The 9,359-nt window shown below is 37.6% G+C and overlaps 1 pseudogene; it reads left to right on the top strand.

Annotated features, from left to right (window-relative positions):
- The first annotated feature begins 593 nt into the window (after positions 1 to 593).
- Positions 594 to 9,096, top strand: LOC134622616 (cytidine monophosphate-N-acetylneuraminic acid hydroxylase-like; annotated as a pseudogene).
- The last annotated feature ends 263 nt before the right edge of the window (positions 9,097 to 9,359 follow it).

Below are 9,359 nucleotides of genomic sequence, written 5' to 3'. Positions count from 1 at the left end.
ACACCCACAATATGAATATTGTACCTCTGCATTCTTGCCTCCATATCTTCATACTTTTCTTTTATGCTAACCAGCTCAGACTGTAATCCTGCACCCGTCCCTTGGAGGCTGACAACCTTGTCCGACCATGACGATAAACCCTCTTCCAGGTCACTAATGGTGGACTTGATGTTTTTAATTTCTGAGCGGACTGTAGCCGTGTTGTTAGCAATTTCCCTCTTAACTTCCTCCCTCAGTTCATTCTTCAGGGAGTCAAAATCCTCTGCCAGCGCACATCTCAGTTCTGACCTGATAATCGTGGAGATATCGTTTTTCAGAGAAGAAAGGATGTCCGATTTCAAACCTTCATACTCCATCACGGTGTCCGACTGCGAGCAAGGCGATGAGCTCCCACTTACTTTATTAGCATGTGCCGAGGATGCGCCTGACCACTTCCCTGAGGAGCCAGTATATTTATATTTACGGAGTTTAGATGCCATTTCAGTTTAACTACTGGTCCATTTTTTTCCATTGGTCATTGTAAGACTCCTTGTGCTTGCCTCAAAAGGTTGTGCATTAAAACTTTTCTTTTTGAATTTTAACATTTAGGTGCAATGGCCTCTCAAATAGCAAAGGTATTGTTGTCATTGGATGCTGAAGCAGTTGGCTCACTCAAAGAAGGAGTGAATTTCAAGAAAAGCCCAGAGGATGGCAAGTGTTACATCATATTTAAGAGCAACAATGACTTTAAAGCATGCAAGAACCAGTGCAAGCATCAAGGGGGGCTGTTCATCAAAGACATTGAAGATCTGGATGGCATGTGAGAGCAGGAGCAGATATCAGTGATTATATTGTCAATTTTTGATTATAGCTGACAGAATTGTCTGTTCCCTCAGGACTGTTAAATGTACCAAACACAACTGGAAATTAAATGTGTCAACAATGAAATATGTGAACCCACCTGACAGCTTCTTGCAGGATGAGCTTGGTAAGTTCTGTCTGTAAAATGCCATTTACTGTATATTGATATTCCACTTCCTGCAATATGAGTGTTGGATGCTAAATCTGAAATATAAATATGTAAAGTGTAAAGGTGCATTATGGGATGTGTGGGGACCTTATAATTATAGCTCTTGCCACAGTAGGCTCTAACAATCAGAATAGCAATTACCTTCATTACTTTATTAAATTAAATGCTAAACTGGTAGAGGGCCACTTCTAAAGAATAACATGACAATTTATGTCAATAATTGTAATCAAGAAATGTCAAACATATTCTTTCCAACAGACATTTTCCATGCTGCAAATGACTGGGATGTAAACTGTTTAATGCAATGTAATTCTCTCCTGGGTAATTTACATTTTTTCATTCATCCATGTGACTTCTTCAGTCTCAGCTGACTGCAGGTTTCTCCAACCTTATGAACAGTACATTTGCACAATGACTGAAACTAGCCCACTGAATGAACAATGGGCTGTAAGGTCAGTTCTTGGTCATTAATATGGAAATGGTGCCAGTGCTGCTATTTTCAGTCATTGTGCAAATGTACTGTTTAAAAGGTTGAGGAAACCTGCAGTCAGCTGAGACTGAAGAAGTCAATTGGATGTCGATGATGAAATGTTTCTCCCACTGAAAACGCTACGTCCATATGAACAGAATCAACTTTTTGGGAGTAGCTAGCAATGCAGTTATCATTGTTGTACAGGTTAATAGGTTTTCAGGAATGAAATGATGACCACAAATAGCCGAAAAATACAATAAAATACAGGAGTTCAGGTGCATTTTAATAATTCAAAGAAAAATAACATGCCAAAGGGCGATGTAGTCTTGCAAAAGAACTCACTGAATAAATTGTAGATAGCCTCCTCAGAACAATAATTAAACATTTGTGAAGAGCTCTGACCAGGAAAGCAAACCAAAACAAGAAACCAGTGTCAAACATATCCTTCCAACAGACAATTTTCCACGACTGGAACTGTTTAATGTAATTTATTCCTCTGAAAGTAATAACAGTTATACATTTGTGCCAAAAAGCCCACGACAGTATAAATACATGTGAGTCAGTATGAATGACCATATTTAATGCATGGATAATAATATAATGAGAATAATATAAATACCATTTAAATACTACAACTGACCTTCTTGTCGCAATTGCAGAGGTATCAATGTTGGATAATGGGGGGCTTCAGTTGGTGGAACTGAGCCCCGTTGATCCCTGGATGGCTGATCCTCGAGAACCTCTGGAGCTCCAGAAGGGAGAAGTGAAAGTATGTGTTGCTGTTACACTTTAAATAACAAATGTTTTACAGAGTTTTTCAGTCACTGCTGTGCATTGTTTCACCCTTATTAGACTGTTATGCAAAATTATCTGTGTAATAAATTATATAAGTAATAATAATAATCTTAATTATGTCAAAGTATCTCAATAATGAATGAAGAGGAAGGTCTGTGTATTCAGACTCACCTCTGGTGCAGGTGCCCACCTCTCAATTTTTAAATGCATGTAGACATTGAAGATTGTCGGGAGGGGCCATGCTGACACCTGCTAGCAGAAAGCATCATGCCCCTCCCGTGTTTTAAATGCACTTTAGAACAGCAAGCAGTAACACTACATATGAGCATGTGGAGAAAGGTATGGGGTCTCACACAACCCCGTTCTCTTTTTGCCATGGGGGGCGGGGGCTGGGAGGAGGAGTTGGCTGTCTGGTCGGTGTCTGGGACGCTGGGCCCCCCTGCTACTGCTTGTCTCCACACAAGGGAAAAGGGCAACATCTCCTGGGTCTAGGGGCAGATTGCCCCTCCTGGGGCGACGGTACCTGGACCTGGGGGTGTAGAATATGTTGAGTGTGAGTGTGTGTACAGTGTTCATTTCTGTTTGTCTCCACATTAGGCAAGTGCTGCGTATTTACATATGTGTGCATGAGGTAGAGGTCCTGGGCTGGTGTGGTTACATGGGTCTGCGATTGTGAGGCCCGTTACTGCCAAATTCTCTGACACCACGGCTTTGAAGATGGCTTATGGCAGAGAAATGAACATTCACTTCACAGGCAACAATTCTGGTACACATTCCTGCAGTCAGCGCGCCAATTGCATGCTCCCTCAAAAGCTGCCACATACTTTTTTTTCCTCTCTCAACAGGTGATCCAGGTGATTTTGTTATCTCTCACTGTTCCTCGTACCTTTTGTTTTTCTTTCCCTCCCTCACTTTCTTTCTTTCTCCCTTTCCTATCCCCCAGTCATGTCTGTCCTGTCTGTAATAACTTAGAATAAAATAGAATAAATGAATAACCATAACAAAGGTCAATCAAATGGACCAATACGGCCGTGATTATCCACTTGGTGAAGTAAATCAGTGGGACATCTTTCTTGTCCTTCAGACAATAATTCTGATGGCTAAAGAACCAAACAGGACAGGCAATAAATAAATAAATAAATAAATAATAATAATAATAATAATAATAATAATAATGAACTAAGAGTGAAAAGTACATCAAGTACAGTCTCCAAAACATAAATTTTCTTTTACTTTCCTCTCAGGTGACATACTTCACCGGAGCTACAGCTTGGCAAGAGAAGGTTCATGTTCGACCCCTGGTTGAAGGGTCCTGCATTTTCCAGGGGCTGGTGGCTTCTCCATGAGCCTCCAGCAGACGCCCTGGACAGGCTTTGTGGTGCAGATCTCATCTACATCAGCCATATGCACTCAGACCACCTCAGGCAAGCTCTGCTAATGTTGTTAAATACATAAAAATATGCATTACATATTACTGCCATTTTTGTTTGAAGTAAATGATTCAGAGCAAACACAGTATAGTATCTACAAACAGTTTTTGCTTCAGCTGTTCTATTCATCTTGATTACACAGAATTTTATTGATTTCTTATGGCGCAATATTGTAATAATACTTGATCCATGACCAGCTGCAAGCAAAATCAAAAAGGAAAACAGCACCAGCTGCATACAGTCACAGTAAAGAGAAGGTATACTGTCCTTAAATTAAAGCATGTAAAAAGACTTTTACATCCTTTAATTATAAATTAATTATAATTAATTACAAATTATTACAAAAGTAATGTAGAGCACTCTGCATCTAGCCTCTGTCCCAGTCAGTACAGTGTACTTACTCTCAAAAACAAAATGATCAGTGTAAAATTACCAAAATTACCACTACTAAAATTACTTACTTAAACTTAAAACGTTTTACACAATATTTCAATTTACTTAAAGAATAATTATTTTTTGTTTCATGTAAATATCTGACTTGGTATTATGTTAATCTAATGTAGCCAAATTTAAGTACTTGTACATACAGTATTTCAAATAAAAATAACTTAATTAATACTATTAGAAAAGACAATAAAAAATAGTTATTAGTAATTTTGCAATGAAAACTACATAATATAATTACAACTGTTATTGAATAGGATTCAGAATCAAAAATCTATTTCCATTTTTTCCACTTTGCTTATCTCTCCCTTCTTTTCTCTGCTTTGAACAGCTCTTCAGAGCTCCTGAGAGAAACAAAAACATTTTTGGAACGTTAAATATTTTTATTCCTACTGGCTAGAACCTCAAATACAAAATCTACAAAGAGACCAACTTTCAGAAATGAAGGGTGTTTATATTACAGTGCAGGGCACTGACTTTTTCTGTTTCCTTTATAGTTATCCCACACTGAAAGTGTTGGCAGAAAGAAGGCCGGACGTCCCGATATATGTCGGTGACACATCCAGACCAGTGTTTTGGTTAGTAATGAAGTGGAGCTGAATTGTCCCCATAAATTACAGAGGAAATAAATTATCCAATGTTGGTCTGTTATTCACATACGGGTATCTCCGCTGTGACAGGTATATAAAGGAAAGCCAAGTTAAGCTGACCAACATTAAAGTCCTTCCCTTTGGTGTTTGGCAAAATGTAAGTCACTGCCTCTATCATTTGTTTAAGAGGAATTACAAAAGAAAAACAAAAACATTTTGTATATTAAAATCATATGATTCCCATAAAGAAGTAAAAATGAATCTTGCTGTCTCACTCAGATTGATGATCACCTGAGATTTATGATCCTGATGGATGGTGTACATCCTGAAATGGACACCTGCATCATTGTTGACTACAAAGGTGTCATTTTGAATAATATAATTGCTTATGCTGTAAAAATAAGTCTGATTATAATGTAAAATGTTGTTTTTATTGCAGGTCATATGATCCTCAACACTGTGGACTGCACCAGACCAAATGGAGGCAGGCTACCACAAAATGTGGATGTTGATGATGACTGACTTTGCTGGAGGAGCTTCTGGATTCCCCATGACCTTCTATGGAGGGAAATACAGCGGTAAGCCCGAGTTAGGTTAGCTTAGTTAGGTTTTACCTCCACCTACACACAACAGTATCTATGCTAGAATCTTTGACAGTTACATGTAGCTCTTTTAGCGATGTAAGAACTGACTTGTTTAACTGATATCTTGTGATCAACAGTGTTAAAGTGCACCAAACTGCTGAGATGAAGCAAATGCTGTTGATGTGTTTCCAGATTCCTGGAAGGCAGAGTTTATCAAGAATGAAAGGAAGAAGCTGCTGAATTACAAAGCTACACTGGTGAAATCCCTGCAGCCGAGAATCTACTGCCCATTCGCTGGATACTTTGTGGAGGCTCATCCACAGACAGGTAGAGTTTGTAATAAGGGTTTGCACAGCATCAGAGATGAATTAATAAAGAGCAGAGCAAAAGGTTTGAATTACTTTTATGTTCCCTGGCAGAAGGATCCTCACAACAAAGTTAGCTGATCTGATCTAAATTCCAAGGTCAAAGCTGATATGTAGTTCATCTGGGCAAGTTAATATTTAAAACACAACTATGTACAATAACATACAAAACAGGGTTTGGTCTATATCTGGGCTCCTTTTTGTATCTATTCCCTGTTTACTTGTAGCTCTGTTCCAACTGTCTATGAGCTGATATGCAGTTTATGTTGGCAAGTTAATCTACAACCATGACTCCACCTTGATGAGCTGCTCCTTTTATACTGAACTGTTTATAACTGACAGCAGGTTAGATTAATTTATTATTGATTTTAAGATTTTCTGCCAGTTTTTTTAAACATTACACAATTCTCCCAGTCTTGTGTTGCTGCTGCTTCGATGTTTGTGAAATGTGTTGTTAGCATAAGACCTTTCAACTGAAGACTTTTTTCTGTTTGATTTAATACATTTGTTATGTTATTAAATAATGATGTGATTAACATTATTTACATCATTCACAGCATCCATGGAAACATGGTTGTACAACACAGTTGTGGCCTTAAGTTTTGACAGTGACACTACTGCTAATGACTATCAAGTTAAACACACGAGACCTAATTTGTGTTTTATGTGTCCCTTTACTTATGTGTCTGTTTGTACTGTGTGTTGGTTGGAAGATACATAAAGGATACAAATACCAAAAACAGTGCAGAGGACCTCAATGCACTTATTAATAAGCTGCACCGGCAATCAAAACTGCAACAGAATGTGCTGGACCTCGGCCTCGCTCTGAGAGACCCCACCGACAGGTTGGAATAGCTCACATGTTTATCTGTGTTTCCATTCCTGGTCAATGTAGGGAAGAAAGAGACTGTTATTCCATCTTTGTAATACAACTACATAAAAACACAGAAATTTAAACAGCAATGTCAGTCTCTACAATGTCAGCGTATAAACAGATCATTTTGTTTCTCAGAGTATGATGAGGAAAAAATAATCTCACTGTCCAAAATATTCATTGTCTGCACTCCAAATGTAAAAGTAAAATGTGCCACTTTTATTGATTTTTCATTGAGCAGTAGCTTCAGCCCCGTCTTTTTCCCATTTTGATGTAAGTGCCCAGTAAATGTATATGACTTTGATTCTTACTGACAGAGTTACAACAAGCTACAGCTACTCAATCATTTCATGTAAATGAGAAAATCCAAATTTGACTGCATTTGTCTATGTTGTGTGATAACATGATGGCATTATTTTATTTAAGAGTTATTATCACTATAAAGAGCACAGGCAGGATTAATAAATTTCCAAATATACAACAGGGGTCTCAACTTAAATGAGGTGTGGGCCACTGTTGGCATCGTCATGTCATTGGAGGCCAGTTTAGTGTTCAAGTAAATACTGGTACTACAAAACAAACAAACAAACAAACAAGAAAAAAATGACTAATAATTGTGAAAATGTAGCGTTTTGTTTTGTTTGTTTGTTTTTTTGTTGTTGTTTTTTTCAGATATTGTATAATAAGACAAAACTGCAAATGTGAATGCAGATTTTTTTCCCTCCCTCTTAACTAACTGAAGCCTTTGATTGAACTACCAAATAAACACACTGGTACTCTCTTTGTGGCAGCACTTTAGTCTATCATTTTGTTGTTATTTAACAAACTAAAAATGCACACATAAGTGTACACATTAGTTTTTGACTCTCACTGAACTAACACAGCCAGTCACTCAGTATGTTTGCACTCTCTGTTCATATTGCCTTCGTATGGCTACAAGTGGTCCATGGGCTGTGAGTTTGAGACCCCTGTAATTACATCATGTAAACTGCACATGCAAGTGCTGAATGAAATATTTTCTTTGCAACTTTCTTTGCTATGACCAACCGTAGGGAGGCCATCACCAATCCCCCAGCCAGTACAAAAATCTACAAGGACAGCTGGGAATTCGACTTGTATGTGAATGAGCTGAAGAGCGCCATCAAGTCTGACATATTTAAACATCAAGACTGGATCCAGTTTTATTACACATGGGCTGGCTTTCAAAACTACAACCTGGTTGTGCGGGTAAAATGTTTTTGACAGAGATGTTTTACTTTTCTTTGGCATGAACTGTCCTTCTGTTAACATGTGATTTCTTCGGCATTTACTTTTGTTTTCATGATCTTTCATACTTAAAAGCATTTCTCTGCTTACAGCTTCATAAAAAATAAATAATAAAGAGGCCCCCAGAAAAGTAAAAAAATATATACACTTGTCCATTGGGGGGGAATGCATGACCCCCCCCCTAAAAAAACCCTATTGTATATCATGGCCATTTGATGGACTAGCAACCTGCTCAGGGTGTACCCTGCCTCCCACCCTGTGAAAACTTAGACTCCTTCCCCTGTGAACATCAGTTACGTATGTGCTAAAAAATAGATGGATGGGTGGAAGTTCAATAAGGAGAAATCATTAGAGGGAACTAAACATGATTTATTCACTTACAGATTCAATTAATATATTTGGGATTAGACTGTGATGGCCAATCGCAGCAGAATCCCAGCAGTGATAGGGAAAGGGCAGGACCGCCCTCTGAGTGTAGACTCTGTGAGTTGCACAATGGTGTCTGGAAGGGAAAACGACAGATGAGATTTAAAGCTGGCAGAGCAGAGGCTGATTGGCCTTCCTTATTGAATTTATGAATAAGCTTCATTTGGCTAATCCAATGAGCTAAGCTGCTAGTAAAGTTGTTATTCCTCATAAAAATGACAGTGACTGACATTTTTTAATACACATAATAGTGATTTTGGTATTATTTTAGTTTCAGTTAACCTTGCAAGCCATAAAGTCCTGTGGAATAATCTATAAAGTTTAACAAAACTGAAAGGAATTTCAATATTTTCAGTCTGCCATTTCTTGTTTGATGAACATACATGAACCTTGGTGTACTTTTTTTGTTATACCTAAGCAGAAATGTTCCTTGTCTTTATCTTTATTGTTTTTAAAATTATTTTCTGCCATGCCTCAGCAGCCTCTGCAGTAGCTTAACAGAAACTGGAAATAGAGATGTAGTTCACATCCTGCAATGATGACATTATTTAAAATCAAAGACAAAAAACACAAAATAAAATCCAGCTCTCTGCTCTGATTCCTCATTTTTCACTTTCCTTCCTTCCAGCTGTTATAAATCACCTTGGCTCACTTCTTTTTTTAATTACATTGCTATCTGCTCAGAGTGGATGCAAATCTGCTGAAATGCAAATGTCTCTGTGTAGGTCATTGAAACAGATGACAAGTTTGAATGCATCACTGACGGTTATGATTATCTGGTGGACTTTCTGGATCTATCATTCCCACAAAGAGACCCAACAGAGAGCACTCCTACTTGGAGGTGAGTCACTATAGAGCACTAAACAAACATACAACATGTTGTTCTGCCTGTCTTTTTGTTTGTTTGTTTTTTACTATATATATATATATATATATATATATATATATATATATATATATATATATATATAATATATATATATATATATATATATATAATGTTACCAGAACTATAGGTGTACTTCTAGATAATAGATGGGTCACCAGTCCTGGGTTTGAGTAGACCCCAGTGTGTTGAGTTTTTGTTCTATTTTTGATCTTTGA

Source organism: Pelmatolapia mariae, unplaced genomic scaffold (assembly GCF_036321145.2).
Source record: "Pelmatolapia mariae isolate MD_Pm_ZW unplaced genomic scaffold, Pm_UMD_F_2 NODE_ptg000090l+_length_39657_cov_1, whole genome shotgun sequence".
NCBI classification, from domain to species: Eukaryota; Metazoa; Chordata; class Actinopteri; order Cichliformes; family Cichlidae; genus Pelmatolapia; species Pelmatolapia mariae.
The sequence above is the reverse complement of the archived record's forward strand: the minus strand, read 5'-3'. Positions and strand labels throughout refer to the sequence as shown.